This window comes from Salvelinus fontinalis, chromosome 34, assembly GCF_029448725.1.
Source record: "Salvelinus fontinalis isolate EN_2023a chromosome 34, ASM2944872v1, whole genome shotgun sequence".
Classification (NCBI taxonomy): domain Eukaryota; kingdom Metazoa; phylum Chordata; class Actinopteri; order Salmoniformes; family Salmonidae; genus Salvelinus; species Salvelinus fontinalis.
The window spans coordinates 10,107,895-10,133,174 of NC_074698.1; the positions used below are offsets into that span (position 1 = coordinate 10,107,895).

The 25,280-nt window shown below is 41.3% G+C and overlaps 1 long non-coding RNA gene across 2 annotated transcripts; it reads left to right on the forward strand.

Annotated features, from left to right (window-relative positions):
* The first annotated feature begins 265 nt into the window (after positions 1 to 265).
* Positions 266 to 9,895, forward strand: LOC129833052 (uncharacterized). Of its 2 annotated transcripts, none has more exons than XR_008756037.1 (3): positions 266 to 356; positions 1,745 to 2,466; positions 8,460 to 9,895. It is a non-coding gene; the product is annotated as an uncharacterized LOC129833052 (long non-coding RNA). The 2 variants fall into 2 exon arrangements; XR_008756036.1 differs by having other exon boundaries at positions 1,745 to 1,809.
* Positions 9,896 to 25,280: the final 15,385 nt, after the last annotated feature.

Consider the following 25,280-nt stretch of genomic DNA (forward strand, 5'->3'; position numbering starts at 1 on the left):
TCCTCACTGCGTCAAGCACAAGCCTCAAAGATCCATTAAACAGTGAGTGATTAATTCAAGCCAGAGAGCCCTGATCGAAATCTCTTTCACTCCTTGCCTTTATGTATTCCCGAACAGGAGTCGGGAGTTTCCATTATGCCGCGACGGGGCTCTTTTTTCAATCATATCGGGGCTGACACCACGTTTTAACCATAATCGGAGGGTTATTATTTCAGTTGGGAAGCTCAGTGGAGAACTATGAGACGGGAGAAGAAGCATGTTGATCCTCAAACCCAGTTGGGGTGAAGATAAATCTCATAATAAGATTGTTTGTCACCGCAAGTCTATAAATGGTGGAGTTCAACACAGCCTGGAGGGTAATTGTAAATCCTTTTGTTGAAGTGTGCCACTGCACCTCTAAGTATAGTATAGATCAGCCATATATATTATACGGCCTACATATTGAACCTGACCTCACAACATGTTCGTATAGAAAAATATTTGTTCTATGGTGGAACTTCCTCAAGATAATGTTGATAGACATGGTTCGCTCGTATGCAAACATGGCGCTCATTCAAACTGAGGTACATTATTTTACTAAATACTTAAAGGGACACTGTTTTGTAATAAGTATGTATTTTTTATAAATCAATTACATCATATTTTTCTTTAATTTTGTGTTTGTCAATTGGGCAGAAAGATAAGCTGGTATAGCTTTCCAAAATACAAACACAAATGTATTGAAATTGATATAAAGACGTTGAAATGAACTGTACATTAGGACCACCCAGTATTACTTGGGCCATGCCATAACAACCACAGGTTGTTCAACTCCTGAAGCTGCATGTTGGCAGCCATTGATGCCCATGAGAGCTCTTACATTTGATTTATAGAGAGTGCAGCCTGATGTCCTCTATGGTGACGTAGGCTGGATGGGGGATGACCGGTGTGGCCGGCTGGCCAGGCTGCAGATGCTTGTCTGTCAGAGTGAGGGAGTGGGCTTGTGAGGAGCTGGCGCAGGAGGCTGCATTGCCCCTGTCTCATTGCAGCACTCAGGCTCTGGATATAGGCAGGCGGACGTCCGGGCAGCATGGTTCTGCTGCTGCAGCACTGGGGTTGGCAGGAGCACTGTGTCACTCTCACTAATATCTTTATGATACTGGGGGCGGCCTGCTGCTGGGCTGGGTTTCCCTGGCTCTGGCTGTTGCAGTGCTGCCTAGCTGCCTGGATGTCTTTGGGCCTGGTGCAGCAGCTGCACACGCCCCACTCCTCAGTCAGGCATCAGGGGCTACAGTTCTCTCTAACTCTGAGACATTTGGGTTATTCCTCCATCCTCCCTTGGCCTCCAGTAAAAACTCTTTATTCTGTTTCAGCAGGCAGCACTAATTCATTTAGGTTGTAACCTGCCTAGGTTGAACTTGGGATTACTTTTGCCCCCCCCCCCCCCCCCCCCCACCGCAAACAACATACCCAATTCTGTTTGTTATCTCTGCACAGTCCATCAAAACCTTCAGTTCAGGAGCTGTGCTGTATCTTTTCAATGTTCATTTATTTCCCACAAAAAAAATGCCTTTGATCATAACCAAAGTGAATGGACTGTCGACCAAAGTTGGCAGGGCAGCTAACAGTAAACATGGCACTAACATCAAATGAATGAAGAAGTAGATGTCAATGCTAGTGTATCTGGATCTGAACTGTTTCAAATGATACATCATATGAACAGGAACTTTCTGTTCTATACTGTTTCTGTTTTATTCTGTGACAGAACAAATGGGATTGATTTCTGAGGCAGTGAAGCAGTGAAGTAACGGGGGAAATGATAATACCACGGTATGTTGTCTACAGTACTTTGATATGTTTGTCTGTTCATAGATATTGACACCAAGATGCACTGGGGAATACAGTACAGGTTCTAGTAATAACTGCATGTAAAGCCAACATGAAATATTTTAAGTAACTTTCAATGCAAAAGAGAATATTTTAATGTCAGTAAATGGAGTTTTGGGGAAAGAAGGCGAAGCAGGCCAATAGGTGGGAATGTCGAGTATTATTTATTCAAATCCTCCATTTACTGGCTAAGCCTGTTTGGGGCTGAGGAGAAGAGACGACAGGGCTAGTTATAATTCAGGGCAGGACATGGTGAGTCGCGGCTGGTATAATGGAGCATCTGCTGACACTGAATGCTCCAGATCCATCTTAACATCTGGGCGGTGGGACAGACGAACAGACGCCTACTGCAGCAGCTCTCCTATTGATGGTGTTGCGTCAAGGTAAATGAGATCCCATCAACTCGGAGGTTGTTTGAAATGTTTGTTTCAACACCCCCCTGTAACATGGTTGTCATTGTCTCCACATTAAAGCATTCATCCGGTGTAACAGATGAAGTACCACGACGCCTTTGATATAGCCCAGTGGAGAATGTATTTATTCGGGTTTTGAAGTGGATGGGATTGTCTGGTCGAAAAAGCGTGGGAGCAACCAAAAACGGTATTTGCCCTTTTCTAAATGTTAAATGAGTGATATTTGATTTCATTGCCCCACGGTATTGTGTATTGTCTAAACTGGATTGAGTAAATCCATGTTTAGAGGATTAGAGGGTTTGAGCCCTGTGACCAAAAGGCCTCTTTTTAGGAATGGAAATCTCACTGGATAAAAAAAAATGGAACAGATTAAAGGAGGGTCTTTCTATACAAAGGGGCATAACCATTGACATTTTCAAACTTGTATTTCACTTAAAGGACCAATCCAAGTAATCCAGCTGATCCAAACTTAAATCCATATTGCTCAGTAAAGTCAGTGAGGATAACGTATTACTCTGCTGTCCTGACATTCCCTTCTTCTTCTTATGAAAATCACATGAATTATGCACTGCCTAGTATGACAGTATTCATAAGCAGAAAATAATGTTTGTCTTTGTTAATATGTAAAATTGAATGGAAGTGTAGATAAAGCTAGATAAAGCTATTAATCCAGATACGTAAAGAAATAATATAACCAAGCATATCTTTGTTTGACACTGACAGGGCTTTTAATAGAAAATGAATGTGTACTCTAACATGAAAAAAATATTACACACTCCAGACCATCTAACGAGTGCAATGGAAATCATGTCTCAAAAATATCTAACATTATGTGATAGTTCCCAAAACCTTCGTCAGGTTGCAGCAAATGTTCTCCTTAAACAAAAACTGTCCAGTTGTGTTGATGATTATAGAATATTTGTATAAAACCTTCGTCTGATATGTTTTCAGAACACATTTGGTCTGTTCTTTACCTGGAAACCTAATGAGAACGTTTGGGGAATGTTCTGTGGTGGTTGTTACAGAGGTTGTGCACAGCGTTTTAGTGGATGTTAGGAGACCATTCCAAGGATATTTAAATTAACTTTTTTTTGTTATATCCTTGGAATGTTCCCCTAACATTCACTGAAACGTTGTGCACAACATCTGTAACAACCACCACAGAACATTCCCCAAACATTCTCATTTTCGTGAAATCAACTATCACTCACTATGATACTGTGAGGTTAAAGTGCGGACTGTCAGCTTTAATTGAAGTGTATTTTCAACTATATCGGGTGAACCGTTTAGAAATTACAATACTTTTTGTACGTAGTCCCCCATTTTAGGAGACCAAATGTATTGGGACAAATTCACTTAGAGGTACCAGTCAAAAGTTTGGACACACCTACTCATTCAAGGGTTTTTCTTTATTTTTACTATTTTCTACATTGTAGAATAATAGTGAATACATAAAAACTATGAAATAACACACATGGAATCATGTAGTAACCAAAAAAGTGTTAAACAAATCAAAATACATTTAACATTTGCCTTGATGACAGCTTTGCACGGTCTTGGCATTCTCTCAACCAGCTTCATGAGGTAGTCACCTGGAAAGCATTTCAATTAACATGTGTGCCTTGTTAAAAGTTAATTTATTTCCTTCTTAATGCGTTTGAGCCAATCAGTTGTGTTGTGACAAGGTAGGGGGGTATACAGAAGATAGCCCTATTTGGTAAAAGACGAGGTCCATATTATGGCAAGAACAGCTCAGATAAGCAATGAGAAATGACAGTCCATCTTTACTTTAAGACATGAAGGTCAGTTAATACGGAAAATGTCAAGAACTTTGAACGTTTCTTCAAGTGCAGTCGCAAAAACCATCAAGCACTATGATGAAACTGGCTCTCATGAGAACCGCCACAGGAATGAAAGACCTAAAGTTACCTCTGCTGCAGAGGACAAGTTCATTAGAGTTACATGCCTCAGAAATTGCACCCAAATAAATGCTTCACAGAGTCCAAGTATCAGACACATCTCAACATCAACTGTTCAGAGGAGACTGTGTGAATCAGGTCTTCATGGTCGAATTGCTGCAAAGAAACCAGACCTTAAGGACACCAATAAGAAGAAGAGACTTGCTTGGGCCAAAAAACACGAGCAATGGACAATAGACCAGTGGGAATTTGTTCTTTGGTCTGGAGTCCAAATTGGAGATTTTTGGTTCCAACCTCTGTGTCTTTGTGAGACGCGGTGTGGGTGAACGGATGATCTCCACGTGTGTATTTCCCATCGTGAAGCATGGAGGAGGAGGAGTTGTTATGGTGTGGGGGTGCTTTGCTGGTGACACTGTCTGTGATTTATTTAGAATTCAAGGCACACTTAACCAGCATGGCTACCACAGAATTCTGCAGCGTTACGCCATCCCATCTGGTTTAGGCTGAGTGGGAAATCATTTGTTTTTCAACAGGATAACGACCCAACACACGTCCAGGCTATTTGACCAAGAACTAGAATGATGGAGTGCTGCATCAGATGACCTGGCCTCCACAATCCCCCGACCTCAACAAAATTGAGATGGTTTGGGATGAGTCAGACCGCCGAGTGAAGGAAAAGCAGCCAACAAGTGCTCAGCATATGTGGGAAATCCTTCAAAACTGTTGGAATAGCATTCCAGGTGAAGCTGGTGGAAAGAATGCCAAGAGTGTGCAAAGCTGTCATCAAGGCAAAGGGTGGCTATTTGAAGATATACAAATCAAAATAGATTTTATATTTGAGTAACACTTTTTTGATTACAACTTGATTCCATATGTGTTATTTCATAGTTTTGATGTCTCCCCTGTTATTCTACAATGTAGAAAATAATAAAAATAAAGAATAACCGTTGAATGAGTAGGTGTTCTAAAACTTTTGACCGGTAGTGTATATATATTTTTTTATACCTAAAGGGGTCCTAAAATTCAAATCTATCTATCAAATAGATAAATGATCCATAGTATGACCATCTTAAAACAATTCCCTGTGTATCACCCCCCCTCCCCTAACCTCTTAGACTCTAAATAATAATAATACTTTTTTACTATTATTTTTACTTATTATTTGTATTACCTTATCTCCCCAATTTTGATCTCGTCTCATCGCTGCAACTCCCCAAGGTCGAGTCATGCATCCTCTGAAACATGACCCACCAAACTACACTTCTTAACACCCGCCCGCTTAACCCGGAAGCCAGCTGGTCAACTAACGACTGAGGTCAGCCTGCAGGTGCCCGGCCCACCACAAGGAGTCGTTAGAGTGCGATGAGCCAAGTGAAGTCCCCCCCTCGGCCAAACCCTCCCTTAACCTGGATGGCTTTGGGCCAATTGTGCGCCGCCCTATGGGACTACCAATCACGGCCGGTTGTGATACAGCCCGGGATCCAACCCGGGTCTGTAGTGACGCATCTAGCACTACGATGCAGTGCCTTAGACCGCTGCACCACTCGGGAAGCCTCTAAAGAATTATTAATGACATACATAGATGTGTGAGACACAGACAGGCTAACATAGGTACTCTAAAAGCTATAAGTAAAAAGTGAGACAAGTGTCTTCATTGAACGTTCTGGACTTCATCTACAGAGTGCACAATGAAACAGTAACGAGAAACAGACAGAAGAAGGAATCTCTGACTGAAAGATTTATGCAGCAACTAATGGAACTTTTACCATGGAACTTTTACCAAAGAATTGAAATGAGCCAACTAACTCTGGGGTAGTTAGATGAGGTGCAAGGGATGATTTACATAAACACTAGGTATTACGATGAGTGGGGCTGGGTTCAGACACAGAACCGAAGCAGTTTATTTCGTGGGAGTTCCATTTGAATTCATTTAAATAGGCTGTCTGAAGCGATAGACTCTATGAACAACAGTATCCCTGTTCAGATTCACCCTCACATTTTACTCTCTTTAAGTTTATAAAAGTTTCTAAACTAAATTAGTCAAGGAATTTATTCACGGAGGAGAATATCCAGCATCCCTTCCTACTAAAAAAACAAGAGATGTTACATGTTTGTGTTTCAAGGAAAACCTGTCATGCAAAATGCAAACCCAAGAAGACAACACCAAATATGATACAATCACACCATGGGTTTATCCCTACTGTTTAACATGTAGCCAATACAATCCATCATTGATATAGAAGATACAGCAGTCAAAAGCGTTCCAGAGACTTGCCTTCTACAGTGCATTGTCCTTATTTCAATTCTTCTCCTTAGCAGCTTCCTGGATTATACTTTACATGCATTTTAATGGCTTATCTCTATGCTAAGCATCAAACAGTGGAGGTGTCCGTTTTTTTCATCATCTTTCATCAACCCTGAGTGAATCAGCGGGGGGTCAAACTCACTCTATTATTTAGTGCAAATTATTTTTTTCCCTCTAAATTTACAGTAAAGGCTTTTGAAGGCTTCGGCACAGCATGAGTCGAAGGCTCAGAGGAGAGGAGTGGAGAGCTGAGCGTGGGCTAACTCAGTCAGACTTCACTCAGTAAGGAACAGTGGGGCCCCATGGTGTCTCCCTTGGCCTGGCCGTTGGGATAAACACACCACCTACACCAGAAGCCTTGCAGAAGACACATGGCTTTTCAAACAGCTGTGACATGCTGCCTCTACCCCCATGACTCTGGAATGAACAAGGGTTATTTGTGGCTTAAATGGAGAGGGACAAACCGTCAGAAACGGCCTGACGTCTGTGCTTTCAGCTCTCTGGGTCTGGAGCTCCTCTGGGCTGCAGCGGGGAGCAGGATCTGGGGCTAGGCTCCCTGTGGGGGCAGCGCTCCATGTCTGGAAATAGTGCCAGCCTCAGATTGATACACTTACAAGGAACAAGCAGAATAGTTACTTTGACAGTGGATGCAGACCATACATAATTAAAATTGGCTAAGTGCCTGGGCGCACTGCCTTGGTCATTTTTACCTTTCAGTTGTTCCCTCTCTCCATTCGCCGTGGAGCAAAGGGGGGGAAATATGGCGTATGCTATGGCTAAACATCACGCATCCCCTGATAACTCAGCTGAGAATTTCCTGTCCTGCATGGTTCAGAGACTTACAGGGTCTATATTTGACTTGTTCAGGCTTGCGATGTACTCTATTTGACAGAGACATATGCATCTCTGGGAGGAAGGGGTTAAACGGAATGTATAGCTGGCAGAAGGATTTTGTGAAAGGTAACAATTGAGGGGGGAAATGCTTGCTAGTGCAGGTTCCTTTGCATTAATTGACACCCTTGTAAAGGTGTAAAATCTCCAAAGACAAGTGTGAAATACAGTACCCAAGAAAGTTGAGGCAGTGTATGTAGGAAGTGTTTCAGATCATTCCCCTGACTGTGTCGTTGAAAGAGGGTAATGATGTTGTATACACTGATCAAGAGGCGAGAAGGAAGACTGTGCCTTCACATGTTGGGGGTTTAGATCATAGAAATCTGAAAGCAGCAGGCTGCATTTAAATGTGGTATACGCCTAGAAAGAAGCAAGTCATTAATTAGCTAGCTTGGCTGAGGCCTGTGAAACCATGGGACCTTCTGACTCCCTGCCAGTGCAGTCGTTTATGCAGTCCACAATCCTCTCACCTGTGCACACATACTGGCACCTCATTCATGTCCAAGAGAGTTAAAGAAACTGGATTAATTATTTAGGCCTAGGAAATGTCATTATAGATTTACAGTATAGTGAATGCTTCACCTGTGATACTGTGAACACTTACCAAAGATCTCTCAAACATATTCTCTTACATCACCATGATGCACCTGGTCATGATATTGTGATTTTACTTACCATAAATCATGGAGGGTCCACATTGATGTTCTCTTCAGTAAAGTCCTGTACAAGTACTGTTAGACTCATTGTGCACTGCAAACACCCACTGCAAAGGAATCTATCTAGCGATACAGTGCAGTCTACTCATTCAAAGGGCTTTTTAAGATGAAACATTAATGTGCACTCATTCTCTCTCTCATCTCATGTAATTCTTCTACTCCCACAGACGTTGTAGACAAATACCAGACCTGAAGCGTATACCGTTAGCTACTACTAGGGGTCAGGGAACAAAAGGCAAGCAAAGCTTGAGTTAGAAAGATCCACATGCATATTTATATCCATTTCCAGGGCTTCTTTACATCACTCTACATTGGCATGGACTGTGGTTCTGTCTGTCTCTGACTGCAGGCGGTTAGTTCCCATCGGGGCGCCCACCAGGATGCATCTGTCTGTGAGAAGAAGCAGCAGCCAGGGAGTGTGTGGTTCTCTGTGGCCCTTCCATGAGAGAGCCCAGCCCAGCAGGCCTCCCACGCAGACGCTCAGCGCACATACAAAAGGGACATCCTCCTACGCTTTGTTGGCCAAGTGATTCCCAGCTCACGAAGCAGTGGAGAGAAAAATAAATAAATTGAGTGCCGCATGATGACAGGGAGGGGGTGGTGATTTTGAAAAATACCTGACTCATTTTCTCTACTACTTTTTCATGTTTTTGCACAACGTCTCTCTGGAAGTTGGAAGCAATGTTGTTGAAGATCCAAGGGTCACTCGTATACTCCCACGACTTTACGTCCGTAAAAGCGATATGTAGTTTTCTAATAAATGCCTATACGTTGTTGGTAAAGGAAGATTCTGAATCAACTTAGTTGAAAGGCCTTTCTTGCCTGTGGAGGAAAAGGTCGCTGACCCTGTGCCCTGGGAGCACTTACTTCTCAGCAGCTAAGACAGGTTCAAAGTGGATTAATGCACAAGTTACACACACACATGCACGCACACACAAACCCTTCTTGTTGTGGTTTGATAATCCTCTAAAAAGGTGATCCAACTGTGCTGAAAGTTTAATCAGGATTGGATGTGTCCATTAACCACAATCTCTAAATTCCGCATGAGCATTAGCTTGCCTTGATAATCACTGTTCATTAAGACATGAATTCATTTATGAAGTCCTGTTGGGCTGTAACTTTTCAGAATAATTACATTCTTCCTTCATTTAAAAAATCCAGTTTGAAATGTTAATATTTCAAAGATGTTCAGTCTAAGCTGTAATAATTACTTTTTGTCACAATTTGCTGCTCGGTTGAGTTGTTGGGAGCAAAATATCTGACTAAAGTGTATTAAAATTAATGGACTGTGCTTTCTGTTACATAATGAGGGTACTAAAACACAATTGTTATATTTAATATACCCATTTATAAACTGTTGGTTTAATTTTCTATAATTCCTTGTAATTGACAAGCCTTACCATTGGATTTGAAATGGAGTTTCAATTTCTGTCTGGGTTTCTTCTATGTAACAGATGCTCGAGGGTAGACTGACACACTCGAAGAAGATTGCTTTCTAATTTAACACTTTCCTTTAAATCAAGACAAAAATAACCTTGAGCCATTTAGATCTGTAGAAAAGGGAATTGAAACGTCTGCACTTGACTGTTAGCACATAGAAGTTATGAAGGTGCCTTAAAAGGATACTTTGGGATTTGGGGAATTATTTTTCCTACTTACCCAGAGTCAGACGAACTCATGGATACCAGTTATATGTCTCTGAGTGCAGTTTTAAGGAAGTTGAAGATAGCATATCATTAGCTTAGCCCAATTGCTGGAACTCTCCAGGAACTACTAGCCAGCTCCTCTCAAAAGCAGGGAATTAGATCTTGTAGCTACTCCAAAGCTGGGTGGTTGGTCATTTCTAGTCTTACAAAGTTATACATAGTAATTGATATTTAATAAATGTGCTAATTTGACTGATAATCGTAAGGAACAAGATTCTATCCACTTCCTCATATTCTGTCCCGTTGTCGCATAAAGATGTATAGAGACCTGGGGAGGCTGCTGAGGGGAGGACGGCTTATAATAATGTCTGGAACGGAGTCAATGGAATGGTATCAACCACATGGGAACCACGTGTTTGATGTGTATGGGCAGCATCATTGAGACAGATATAATGTGGCGATCTCTATTTCTTTATGCAACAACTTGACAGAATATGAAGAAGTGGATAGAATCTTGTTTCTGACGATAATTAGTCAAATTAACACATATATTAAATATTGATTACTATGTGTAACTTTGTAAGATTATAAATGACCAACCGCCCAGTTTTTTTTAGTAGTTAGAAAGTCTATTTCCCTGCTTTGAGAGGAGCTGGCCAGTAGTTCCTGGAGAATTCCAGCAATTCCGCTCTGCTAACAATATGCTACCTCCAATTCCCAAAATCCCGAAGAGTCCCTTTAAGCTTCTCAGGATAGGAAGATAGTCCCTCACATCAGATCTGAGCTGTGAAATCCTCCTGTCCTGGTACATGGTCCTCAGGGCAGACAGCAGTCAGTACAATGGCCTCTTCTCTCCTGAACTGAACCCTCATCATCTCCCTCCTTCACCGCCAGAGAGTCTTTGCATTTCATCCAGAGCCACGCTGACTAACACTCCAACTCAAAACCACCACACACACTTCCATTCCCATCTGAAATTGAAATTCCAGAGTTGTATCAATGAGATTCTGTCTGAGGCTTGATGTCTAAGAGAGATGTGAAGTGACATGAACGCCTCCTTTTCGCATTCTCAGCAGAGGTCTCGCAAGGATGCATGAGCCATTTCCCACCTCAGTCCTTCACAACTTAACACATCTTCAAACCGCTGTGTTCCCGTATACGCAGCTTTAATAGGTGATGCTTTATGCAGGTAAAAGTTCCTGGGCTCCTCCTGGCGTTTTGTATTCATGTGCCATGTCAACATGAAGCGTGATATTAAATCTCTAAATTGCATTGATCCCATCTTCTGCAGTCTGTTGATGTGCTTTCAAGGGTCGTTTGCTTGGATCAGAGTAAAACGGTTGTGCAAAAGCTCTATCTTACAGTCTAGTGGTGATGTTCCTGATGGATAAGGAAACTCACTGATGATTTGACATAGAAACAATGTTTTTAATCTACCTGCTGTGAAATCCTATGATATTAATAGCTTCACAGCTGCTCAAGCCTGAGGGTGCTATGTGTCCGTGTCGAATGTTGCAGACAACATTAGGTCATGTGTCTACAGTTGTAATCAACTTTTCTTACCACAACTTTCTGTTTTCTCTTTGCTTTACAATACTTCTGAGACTTTCTGTTCTCTCTTTTCTTTACAATACTTCTGAGACCTCTGTGTTTCTTCACACCATCTGCGCTAGAGTATGTTAGAAATTAATTTATTATACGTTAATAAACAGGGATAAAATGTCAGCAATGGATATTATGCAACATAAATAAAAACATGCTGAAGGTCGATGCAAAATTATTCATTTGAAAAGCAGATTTAAGATTGCTATTAAAACAGGACTTTTTTTTATCAAACCAAAATGTTTTAGTATTGCATGACCCAGAAATACATTTTAGTGTGCTGAACCGTACTTAAAATACTACCCAGTTAAATGCAATATTTACAACAAAGCTTTCAAAGGGCAGAGTGATTGGACTGTAGTGAATGTGTCATGGCATAACTGTATATATTTATAGTATACTATTCTGAGTCACAGCCACCCCAAAAATTATATTGATAAATATGTAGTAACCAAAAATACATGGTCAGGGGTTAAAATAGCATGTTAGTAAAACGTCTACATTCTCAATTACGTAAAGATATGCCTGCTTAATATGTACTTTATACTGTGCACTTTACCATATACAGTGCACAAAACTGAGTGGAAGAGTCCAGAATGTTGTCTTTGACAGTCACTTTATGTTCATAGTTTCAGTATTTTTATTACATTAAGAATAATAACAAATCCAACCGTCACTCCTGCAGTTTGTGGAGGTATCAAGCCTCGTCCACTTCAAGGTAGGCTGGGAAACTGCTTCCAGGGGTTTTGCTGACGGAGCACTCCAGGTAAGTTTAAGGCTTGGTCCATCGTTTCCTCACAAAAGCCTGCGGCACTGCCTGCTTTTATATACAGTCTGCTTTTCATGATCTCCTATTTAGGAGAAATCATTCCCATTCCTAAAAGAGAATGACAATTTAATTCACCATGTCCATTATTTACTAAGACTCCCATTACTTTTAATCTGTCAACTAACTGGCTCATCTTTGTTTTAGAACAAGATACGTTTCTTTACATATGTGTGGTCATAGAGTTCCCTGCACATTCCTACTTCAGTCAATATAAACTGTACACACTGGGTTCCCCTCAATATGAAGACTCAGACTTTTTATTCAAAATGTGGCTGCCACATTTTGACAGCCATCTTTTATGGCTTAAGGGAAATTTGACAATTTATATTCCCCAAAAGATTGAATCTATGCTGCTCTAAATTCAACGATGGATGAACTCCCAGTGACTGTTAATAGGCTCCAGGTGATCTCTTTTCACTTTCAGCTCGCTGCAATAGGGAAGCTAACGTGTTCTAAAATGACTTCCTCATGAAGTCCTTAGCCTTAAGCTTCCAATATGATGCCACATGTCTAGCCTGTGTGGCTCAGTTGGTAGAGCATGGTGCTTGCAACACCAGGGTTGTGGGTTTGATTCCCATGGGGGACCAGTAAGTTCTTTCAATAACAGAATCAGTGTCTACAGTTCTTTAATATCTTTCTTTCCTTAGTATTTAAAAAAGGGGGTTACAGGATAAAACCAACACAGAACAAAACACAAAGACAGGCCCTAGGCACACTCACTCCACATACACACTAGTCCATTGTTGTTTAGCATGGTGGTTTGTCGCATCGTAGTTGGCATCATGGGGTTTCCGATGCGGTAGTCTAGCAGGCTACGTCTGGTAGAGTGGAGAAAGCTTCATCGGTACCGTCAACATCCTGGGAACCACTGGTACACACTCTCACATTGTTCCACTCTTCATTAGTACCGTCAACATACTGGGAACCACTGGTACACACTCTCACATCGTTACACTCTTCATCAGTACGTCAACATACTGGGAACCACTGGTACACACTCTCACGTTGTTCCACTCTTCATCAGTACCGTCAACATACTGGGAACCACTGGTACACACTCTCACGTTGTTCCACTCTTCATCAGTACCGTCAACATACTGGGAACCACTGGTACACACTCACGTCGTTCCACTCTTCATCAGTACCGTCAACATACTGGGAACCACTGGTACACACTCTCACGTCGTTCCACTCTTCATCAGTACCGTCAACATACTGGGAACCACTGGTACACACTCTCACGTCGTTCCACTCTTCATCAGTACCGTCAACATACTGGGAACCACTGGTACACACTCTCACGTCGTTCCACTCTTCATCAGTACCGTCAACATACTGGGAACCACTGGTACACACTCTCACGTCGTTCCACTCTTCATCAGTACCGTCAACATACTGGGAACCACTGGTACACACTCTCACGTCGTTCCACTCTTCATCAGTACCGTCAACATACTGGGAACCACTGGTACACACTCTCACGTCGTTCCACTCTTCATCAGTACCGTCAACATACTGGGAACTACTGATACACACTCTCACGTCGTTCCACTCTTCATCAGTACCGTCAACATACTGGGAACCACTGGTACACACTCTCACGTTGTTCCACTCTTCATCAGTACCGTCAACATACTGGGAACCACTGGTACACACTCACGTTGTTCCACTCTTCATCAGTACCGTCAACATACTGGGAACCACTGGTACACACTCTCACGTCGTTCCACTCTTCATCCCGAGCAGGGTCATTCCGGTCAACTCTTCATCCCGAGCAGGGTCACACTCATCCGGTCCCCTCTCGCCAGACGCCACCGTGGCTGAATACAGCCTGTGGCACCTGTCCTCTCCCGTTGCTGGCTTGACTCTGCTGAACAATGTCAGAGAGCTGCCTTTGTGCAGGTACAGCTCGTTAGCCCCAAAATTCCTCAGGTGTGGGGGGGCGTGGCTCAGGTCCCTTACTAAGACACTCATTTGCACAAGGAGACAAACACTCAAGGAGGTTAACCAATTCAAAGTAAAGGAAGTTACTTAATTAGTAAATAGAAAATAAACCAAAACACAGCACATGATAAATATTTAAAGCACTTCAAGGGTTAATACTTTAAAAATAAAGCAAACAATGTAATAAAGAAAAATTACTAAATAGAGCCACAGGCACACGTGACATATGCACCCATTACTGTAAAAGACAGTGCTATATGCACCCATTACTGTAAAAGACACATGCCATATGCACCCATTACTGTAAAAGACACGTGCCATATGCACCCATTACTGTAAAAGACACATGCCATATGCACCCATTACTGTAAAAGACACGTGCCATATGCACCCATTACTGTAAAAGAAACGTGCCATATGCACCCATTACTGTAAAAGACACATGCCAGATGCACCCATTACTGTAAAAGACACTGCCATATGCACCCATTACTGTAAACGACATGGGACATATGCACCCATTACTGTAAAAGAAACGTGCCAGATGCACCCATTACTGTGAAAGACACTGCCATATGCACCCATTACTGTAAAAGACATGGGACATATGCACCCATTACTGTAAAAGACACGTGCCAGATGCACCCATTACTGTAAAAGACACTGCCATATGCACCCATTACTGTAAACAACATGGGACATATGCACACATTACTGTAAAAGACACTGCCATATGCACCCATTACTGTAAAGACACGTGCCATATGCACCCATTACTGTAAAAGACACATGACATATGCACCCATTACTGTTAAAGACACGGGACATATGCACCCATTACTGTAAAAGACACTGCCATATGCACCCATTACTGTAAAAGACACGTGCCATATGCACCCATTACTGTAAAAGACACGTGCCATATGCACCCATTACTGTAAAAGACACATGACATATGCACCCATTACTGTAAAAGACACTGCCATATGCACTCATTACTGTAAAATACACGTGTCATATGCACCCATTACTGTAAAAGGCACCGCATGGTCAATCCAACGTCTGCATTGGGCGTGCAGCATTTACCGTGATATGGCCTCTGCTGAAGTACTTCTTGTGCTTCGCGGAGCAGCACAGAGCTGTTGTGAAGGAAGTTTGTTTCTACAGGACCTACCGCCAGCACCTACCGTCAACCAATCAATCACGTCAATGCAAATTTGGGAGGCGCACAGCGATGTGGTACGGAGCTTGAATTGGCCTCTGCATTTAGCAATTGCGTCACACCCTCCATACGGAGCCTCCAACCACATCTTTGGATCAAGCATACATTTAAGTCACTCTGGATAAGCGCATCTGCTAAATGACTAAAATGTTAGTGTTATATCGCATTTCATACATATATTGTGGAGTTGGGAAACTATTGCTCTAAAATCACAATATCACAAGTTCCAAGATGTACCCAACATCTGAAACAAATAACAACCTTATCTTGAAGTACCTCACTCGACCATTCTCCACAAACTCAAAAAGGGAATATGACTTCGAGGACATGCACAGTGTTCCTTCACATTCCACATCTTCGCTTTCAACTATTTACCTTGTTTCTAAAAAGGTCCTGCTTTTGAACATATCCAAATACAGCCATTGATTGGCTTCTAGCAATCTACCAGCTCCACTAGTATGAGTGCCGATGGGCAGGCAGGCAGGCAATAGATTAATGACACTGAAGAGATTTGCACTAATTAGATGCATGTATCTGTGGGCTCGGAGTCATCAGCTGAACTTGTTAACTAGCCTTGAGGAAACATATTTATACATACTCTTTTCATAAGAGCTATTCAATGCTAGGGAACTATTCAATGCTAGATAACTATTCAATGCTAGATAACTATTCAATGCTAGATAACTATTCAATGCTAGATAACTATTCAATGCTAGATAACTATTCAATGCTAGGGAACTATTCAATGCTAGATAACTATTCAATGCTAGGGAACTACTCAATGCTAGGGAACTACTCAATGCTAGATAACTATTCAATGCTAGATAACTATTCAATGCTAGGGAACTATTCAATGCTAGATAACTATTCAATGCTAGATAACTATTCAATGCTAGATAACTATTCAATGCTAGATAACTATTCAATGCTAGATAACTATTCAATGCTAGATAACTATTCAATGCTAGATAACTATTCAATGCTAGGGAACTATTCAATGCTAGATAACTATTGTAACGATCGTCGTCATATTCCTCCTCCTCGGATGAGGAGGAGCATGGATCAGACCAACACGCAGCAAGGTATGTGGACATAATGATTTATTAGACAAAACGACGAAACACAAAATAACACTTTAGAAAAACAAAATAACAAAACGAACTAAACAGACCTAAACTTACGAACTTACATGAAACGAAGAACACACGAACAGGAACAGACAAACCGAAAACAGTCCCGTGTGGTAACATGTACTGACACGGAAGAAAACCACCCACAACAGACAATGTGAAACAACCTACCTTAATATGACTCTCAATTAGAGGAAACGCCAAACACCTGCCTCTAATTGAGAGCCATACCAGGCAACCCATTAACCCAACATAGAAAACACATAACATAGACTACCCACCCAAAACTCACGCCCTGACCAATTAAACACATACCAAACAACAGAAAACAGGTCAGGAACGTGACAACTATTCAATGCTAGATAACTATTCAATGCTAGGGAACTATTCAATGTTAGAGAACATTCAATGCTAGATAGCTATTCAATGCTAGGGAACTATTCAATGCTAGGGAACTATTCAATGCTTGGGAACTACTCAATGCTAGATAACTATTCAATGCTAGGGAACTATTCAATGCTAGATAACTATTCAATGCTTGGGAACTACTCAATGCTAGATAACTATTCAATGCTAGGGAACTACTCAATGCTAGATAACTATTCAATGCTTGGGAACTACTCAATGCTAGATAACTATTCAATGTTAGAGAACATTCAATGCTAGATAACTATTCAATGCTAGGGAACTATTCAATGTTAGAGAACATTCAATGCCAGATAACTATTCAATGCTAGATAACTATTCAATGCTAGGGAACTATTCAATGTTAGAGAACATTCCATGCCAGATAACTATTCAATGCTAGATAACTATTCAATGCTAGGGAACTATTCAATGCTAGATAACTATTCAATGCTAGAGAACATTCAATGCTAGATAACTATTCAATGCCAGTTAACTATTCAATGCTAGAGAACATTCAATGCTCGAGACAACTAGTTCAGTTGTATGTGTCTGCTGTGTTACTATTATGTAGTGCCCCTCTCTCCTGGTAACTGGATTATAATCTGTGCTTTCCCTGCATTTCATTTGCAAAGTAATGTGCCCCGGTGCTTTGACACAAATCGGCTTTGTGTGGTATCTAAGGGATGAATTCCACTCTGGCCTCCAACAAACATTTGCATTATGAGACAATGGCACTGATTAGCATTAGCAAGCAAGTGAAGGCTAAAAGAGCACGATACTATATATTTTAAAGCAGTTTAGATTATTGAAATGACATTTGGGGACATATCTATGTCTAGTCATTTGCATTTTAAAACGATCCTATGCAAATGATCAGAGAGTGATTTAAATGGAGAATTATGGTCTCATAGAAGACATGGAACCTTCATATAAACGTAGCCTTTTCCTGCAGTCAAATTACTTAGTGGCCTCATGGGTGAAATGCAATTTAAAAAATATGTATAATTTCATAATTAATAAACATGATTTTTTAAAAGCCGTTGAAAATCCGGTGTTTCTATGTCAAACAGTGTTGTTATATTTCAGTCTTCTGTGTTGCATATAAAGTGTAATATTGGAACGCAAACTCAAAATGTATTACATTTCAACTCTATATCTGACATGGTGTGAGGTGGGTACTTTTGTTTCAAAGTATAGTTGTTTAAGACTACCAAGAAACACTCTGTGACCCTGATTTAACCCAAAAGGTTAAGACATTTGGAAATGTTGTGAATACTTAACCAACTGAACATCTTAGTGCATTGTATTCATGATGATGTTGAGGAGGATGGGTGATGATGATGGATATTCACCATGGAGACTTAGAACACAACATTCACGTCACTCCCGAGTGGCGTAGTAGTCTAAGACACTACATCCCAGTGCAAGAGGTGTCACTGCAGTACCTGGTTCGAATCCAGGCTGTGATTGGGAGTCCCTTAGGACGGCGCGCAATCGGCCCACCGTCACCGGGGTAGGCCGGCATTTAAAATAAGAATTTGTCCTGTTTAAATAAATAAAAAATATCCCAACAAGTCAACAGTTAGATTAGCAAATATTTTAACACATCCACAGCTGCCATGTTACAACCCAGCCCACTGTCTAGTAAGGAGGTTGGATTGGGGGATCAGGAGTCCAAACAGCTGACACTTAACGCATCTCCCATCGATGATAATCCTTACCACTTCTTGCCTGCTCCTTGTAACTCATTGTCTGCAGCTATTGTGAAATGCCACTTTAATGTGTCTTTCAAATGCCCTCTCCCTCTTTCTTGCACTCTCTCTCTCATTCTCCACAGCTGGCTTTGTTCATTTCATGGCCTGTGGCAAAAGTCCAATTTTCCTGAGAGACTTAATCTACCATTCTGAATGATGAATACTTGAATGCTGAAGTAAAAGCACAAAGCTGCTTACAAGGCAACGGTATATAGGGTCTGCCCCTTTAAGAGAGTGTTTTCCTGACTGCTTTACCATAGGGTGCTCCGATATAGATAGAGAAACATAGACAGAGCTTGGCCCCTGTCCAGTACACAAAACACACACACAATGTGCATGCATACACGCACACACACACACACACACACACACACACACACACACACACACACACACACACACACACACACACACACACACACACACACACACACACACACACACACACACACACACACGACAACCTATTCTTTGCCTTGTATTGCCAGTTGTATGATGATTTGAAAACACATGCTTCTTGGCTATGTGTGGTACTGTATGTGAGGCAGAAGAGTTTCCAGTGCTCTGAATGGATTAGGCCTCACATATGTGCACGGTGGAGCCCCAGAGACAGAGGAGGCAGCATGGAGCCAATCCCGCTGAGAGCAGCTCCACTCCTGTCTAAGGCCCGCGGCTCTCATGTGTGAAAAATACAGCGTATGGAGGCAGTCGAGTGAAAAGCCTACCAGGTGCTTAAGAAAAGATGACACAAATCTCTGTTTCCGTCCCAGACATATGGAACTGAACCAGGATACTTACAGGGATTCTTTTTTGATATGACGTCACATCAAACTTTTTTTGTAAGAAATATAAACAAAAAACACTGGAGTTTGTTGTTATGCATTTAATTGAATCGTATCGAGCCAGTGCAGTACATCACTATTCTGCAGACTCAAGGGTTTCAGATCACATCTCCAAGTACCCAAGCAGTGCTGTGAGTTCTGCAGACTGAATCAGGTTGAAACGAGACATATGCAAAGTATGTATTGATCCATGTATACCTGTGATACTGCTCCTATAACATAGACGTTGGCTGTGTTTTCTTCGGAGCTGCTACTGTAATTGGTAATTGTACATATCTACGGCTAATATATGCACTTTGAGAAAGCTGCATAACAGAGGGCTTTAGCATCTAAATGAACTGTAAGACCATACACACTGCAGTGTTGATTGTGTTCTTTCATAATGGAAAAGCATTTTGGTGTAGGTTACAGGTGCTTTGCCCGTAGTGGCACAAGCTTGGATACTGGATACTGGACAGCGGACACACCACTGCAATATGACCTCACTAGCCAGACACATATCACTGTCCAGGGACAGAGCAAATCTCAGTCCTTTCTCTAATGTTTCTGAGACAGAATGTTCGAATGAGACCATTCATATGATTCAGGTCTGTCTGTGTGCAGCTTGGAAGAGTTCAGTCGGACAACGGTGACCCTGTGACCTCAGCACTGTTAGCGGGAGATGAATGTGTCCGATCGTTACCATCCGAAAGTAGGGCCAGACCTGCCTGGACTTCTCAATAAAGAGGGATGGCTGAATGTGTGTGGCCTTTCATTGAATATTTCATTGAGGTCAAGGGCAAACCGCAGTCATTCCTGAATACATTGAGCAACAGGAGAAGGCACTGAGGCTGCAGACTGGACAGTTGATCAGCTTTGTTCTGTGACTACAAATTAAGTTATCTAGATGCACAATTTTAAATTGAAATCTAAAGTTATCTGAATGCGACACTTTACAAACTGGGATTTTTAGCGGGGATAAATCTGAAACTCAGTTCTCACACACTTAAATACATTTTCTCTGATTCAACACTCTAATATTGTTACAATGGTTCCTTTGACAATAGAAGAGCAGAGAGAACATATATGCCTGTTCTAGTTTTACTTCTGTGTAAATTGTATTGGATATTTTCAACTGTGAATGAATTTTATTCCTCCCAGTTAACGAGCGTTGCACCCACGTAGTGTTCCACAGCTGCCATCAGCTGTGACACTCCAAAGGAGCAGAGGGAGAGACATGTTCAAATGAATTAATGGGAAGTTCTGCATTGGAGAGAGAGAGTTTTTCATTATTTTTCTGTCACTCTGGTCACCGCAAAGTCATTCTCTATGATTAACAGCCAAATGGTAGATGTACAAAGCACCGGAACTATCCATTTCAAAGACGGTTTACATAGTGCTACCACACAATAAAACATAAGCATTCATGAATATGCAAATGAAGACGTTCTCTGTAGGAACCACAGTAGCCCGTTTGTTGCCGGTGGTTGTTTGCCTCTCGTCTTACTGTTGACATGACAAAAAATGTTCTACTTCATATTCATCATCTCCAGCACCACCCCAACATCATCATATGTGAAAATGGTGTGTTTCTATGTTTTGTAGTTAAAAAGATAGAGAAAGATAAGGGTTTCCAGTGATATCCTCTACCAATTAGTAGGCAATCAGTAGGCAATGCCTACTCACAATTAGTCAAAATCACACGATGCACACCGATGATGTCATTGGAAACCCTTATCTTCCTCTATTTTGTTTGACTACAAAACATAGAAACGAACCATTTCCACATATGTTGATGTTGGGGTGGTGCTGGAGACGATGAACATGAAGTAGAACATTTTGAAGTTTCCCTTTAAGTGACATCATGTACTTCTTTGGATCATCCCTGTAATGTCGGTCTATCACTTATGTAAATGGTAACACTTTAAATCAAGGATATTTTATAAACTCTTCATAAAGTACACCTTAATATTTAGTGTTACCATGTAAGTTTGAGAAAGCTACGGAGCTGTGAGGGGAACGGCACCTCAGTACCTTCAGGCTCTGATCAGGCCCTACACCCAAACAAGGGCACTGCGTTCATCCACCTCTGGCCTGCTCGCCTCCCTACCACTGAGGAAGTACAGTTCCCGCTCAGCCCAGTCAAAACTGTTCGCTGCTCTGGCACCCCAATGGTGGAACAAACTCCCTCACGACGCCAGGACAGCGGAGTCAATCACCACCTTCCGGAGACACCTGAAACCCCACCTCTTCAAGGAATACCTAGGATAGGATAAAGCAATCCTTCTGCCCCCCCCCCCCCCCCCCCCCCCCTTAAAAGATCTAGATGCACTATTGTAAAGTGGCTGTTCCACTGGATGTCATTAGGTGAATGCACCAATTTGTAAGTCGCTCTGGATAAGAGCGTCTGCTAAATGACTTAAATGTAAATGTAAATGTAAGTTAAAAAACAAAACCGTAGGTCTTGGTACGTTTTGGCACGTATTTTTTGAAAGTCAGCCTAAATTTCAAATGCACTTTTTCAATGCAATCAGTAGTGCAATGAGCAGGCTGTGTACTTGGCATCTCTTACTTCTTGTTTTGCTCAGTGGGTTACTTGAGGTATTCATATTTGTATTTAGCCCCGGAGAGTACCTAGTAGGCATTGTTCAAGTGCCTTCCTTGACATGGTGTAAAGTCTGCTAATTAGGTGAAAACAGGAACTTAATTAGAAGCTGCATATCTACAGATGTAACCTCATTAACGAACAAAAACATACTACATTGCTAATGGTTATCCAAAAACTCAAAACATAAAAAAAAAAAAACGCTGATAACATCCTTGAAACTCAACATAGATTCTAATCTAACCACTCAACATTGATTTTAGTCTAACCACCAGTTCCTGCGTTCCTTCCCTGCATCGATTACTTTAACTCCGAAAGAAAGGCAGTCTATTAAGCTCAGTATTGCTCCGTGCATAGATAGGTAAGTATTCATCTCCCACAGATCATTAATAAGTGGGACTCAAGTGGCAGAGCTGAAACCCTGCAGCTATGACTGTGTACACGTACTATCTTCATTAGGTCCCCTCATCTGCATACAATCAAACTGTGCAGCCAGCCATTAGGAAGTGGAGGATGAGGACATAGCAGAACCCCGATGAAGAGTATGCGATCCGAATGACCGGATGGGAAATGAATCAGTCACTCACCGGTTTGGAGAGTGCCTGTTTTTTTCCCTCCATAAACTTTTTCCCACTCTTTTGAAAACTCTCAAAGCTGTAAACTCTGGATCCACTGTATAGGGATCCCTTGGAGGGTGCTTAAGACAGATCTTAAAAGCTAGCAAATAAAAAATGAGCTTGCACTGTCAAAAATAAGTAGATCATATTTTTCTCTGAATGGCAAAAAAATCAGACTCATTATTTTCTTAGAAACAGATGGTGTGCTGCCAATTAGGCAGTGAATTTACATTATTAGTAATTGAAATTTGCTGCTGGCTCCTGCACAGGGTTTTTGTTGAGCATCTTTTATTTGCCGTTCACCAAGAGAATAGCTCTTAAAACCCAGTTTCTAACCCTTTCCTCATCCCCGTACACTAATTTTCTTCTAGGTCACTTTTGCAAAAAGTTGTCATTCACTGCAGCTCGACATGGGATTTGTCTATAGAAACAACTTAACCACAGCTCCTGGAGCGTTCCAGCTGAAAACATTGAGATAGTTACACAAAGAAGATGGCATATCAATGCAGCCCACTCAAAATGACATCCGGAAAATGTATGTGCATTAAAAATGGCTTATTTACTTCAAAGGTTGCTTTCTGTATACTTCCCAACTGTTTAATCAATAAATACGCCATGCAAGTTTTATCACACAGATGACACATTTAATTCAAAATGAATAATATAACTTGATAAATACTTAATAGGTTGGCAAAACAAGCCAAAGTTAGTTTTGGTCCATGAATGACATCAAATACACTTGATAGCACTAGTGATTTAGAACCAACTATTTTCAAGTTAGTTTGTCAATCATGACTTGCTGGCCAGTATGCATCAATTACGGACTCACTCCATTGGTGAATAAAAATAGAAGCCTTTTGACCTTCTCACAACAAGATCTTTCTATTGGTGCTTTCAAATTCAGAGGACATTTCTACTCTTTTGTGAGGGTCAGCAGGGTGAGTGGGTCTGTGAATATGAAGGTATTAAAAATGATAATTTTATGCGGAAAAACACATTTTGTCATTTTAATGTATGACCATGATGAGCTTTGTCTGATTAACATTTACCTTGGGTTACAGGATGATAAGCATATATTCAAGGCTCTGTTTCACTGACTTACAAGACAACAAGCATCTCTGTGCAGTCTTTGTTTTATTATCTGATATGCATACAGACATTTAACCCAGAAAGAGTACATTCTACATTTACATTTAGGTCATTTAGCAGACGCTCTTCATTCATTCATTCATCTCAGGTAGATAAGAGACAACCGCAAATCACAGTCATAGTAAGCACATTGTCCCTCAATAGGTAGCTATCAGCCAAGTCGGTGCTAGTAAGAAAAGTCAAGTGCGAGTGTTCTTCATTTCTTTGCCTTTGCAAACATTCACTTGGTTGTTCCAGTTTCTAGTGTCTTTTGCCTACTTTCGCCCCTTTTCATCTCCTAAGTAACGCAGCTGGGTGTCTGAAAACACACACAAAAATAAATAAGAACACAGTGCTTTTTTGACAGCTCCTCTATTTCCCGAACAAGGCCTTCACTCAGAACCACAGCAATGTACTTTATTGCCAATGTCCTCTAGGTCATAGCTGCTGCAAGTAAAATGGATTGAATATGGACCTGTGGTTGCTCATCAACTTCTGGCTATGGTCATGCTAAATACAATCTTGATCGGATTCAGATATGTTCAAGTGCCTCCACACACCGTGGCCACTAACATGAAACCTCATCGGATGTGACCAGGGAGAAAATCAGAACATCAACACACATGGCACAAGAGGCTTTACACAGGAGCAACCATAGCAACAAGGGTTACACAACAAACCTTATAAGTGTCCACTGAATCAGACAAGTACACTAGTAGGAGTCCCTTACCAAATAAATAGCCAATTTCTAAAACTAAGGACAGATGGGGTGTTTGAAGTTGACTGATAAACGTTCAGAGGTATTTAATTCCTATCAGAATATAACAGGTATGAACAGAGGAGATACCGATTGGCCTTGCCACAGAGGGGAAGAACTCCGACCTCCCACTTCTTCCCCTGACTGTTGCTGGGATGGACAACACATCAGACGACTTGACATGAAACAGAATGGAAACTGAAAACATACGAGGGGACACATACAGTATTTTGTGGGTCTTTGATTCCTGGTTGGAACCCTTGGCAGAGTTAATTTAATTTCGACTTGTAAGCATTAAATCCCTACTTTGAACCACGTGCTGCATTGAGATTAGAGGGTGCCTCGGGTATTTCTCAAGCAAGAGACTATGAAAATATACTATGTACTTTCGCCACTGATGATTACGTTCAACAGCAGTCAAGAGAAGAGCTAAGCTGGTTTACCGACTACTGTTATGGACCTTAACATTGGATTTGGTAAAAAATGTTGGGAGTTCAGGCAACTACATCATGATGAATCTGATGAATGCTCAGGTCCCTGGGGAAAAAATCCTTAATAAATGTACATGAAATTCTGTGTACTACTAAAATATATGGAATCATATAATGTACTTAAAAAAGTCTCCATAACAATGAAAACTATGATACAGAATGTGAACATACAAAAACCTTCAGCCAATGTCAATGGGAACGCTAACAACATGGCTA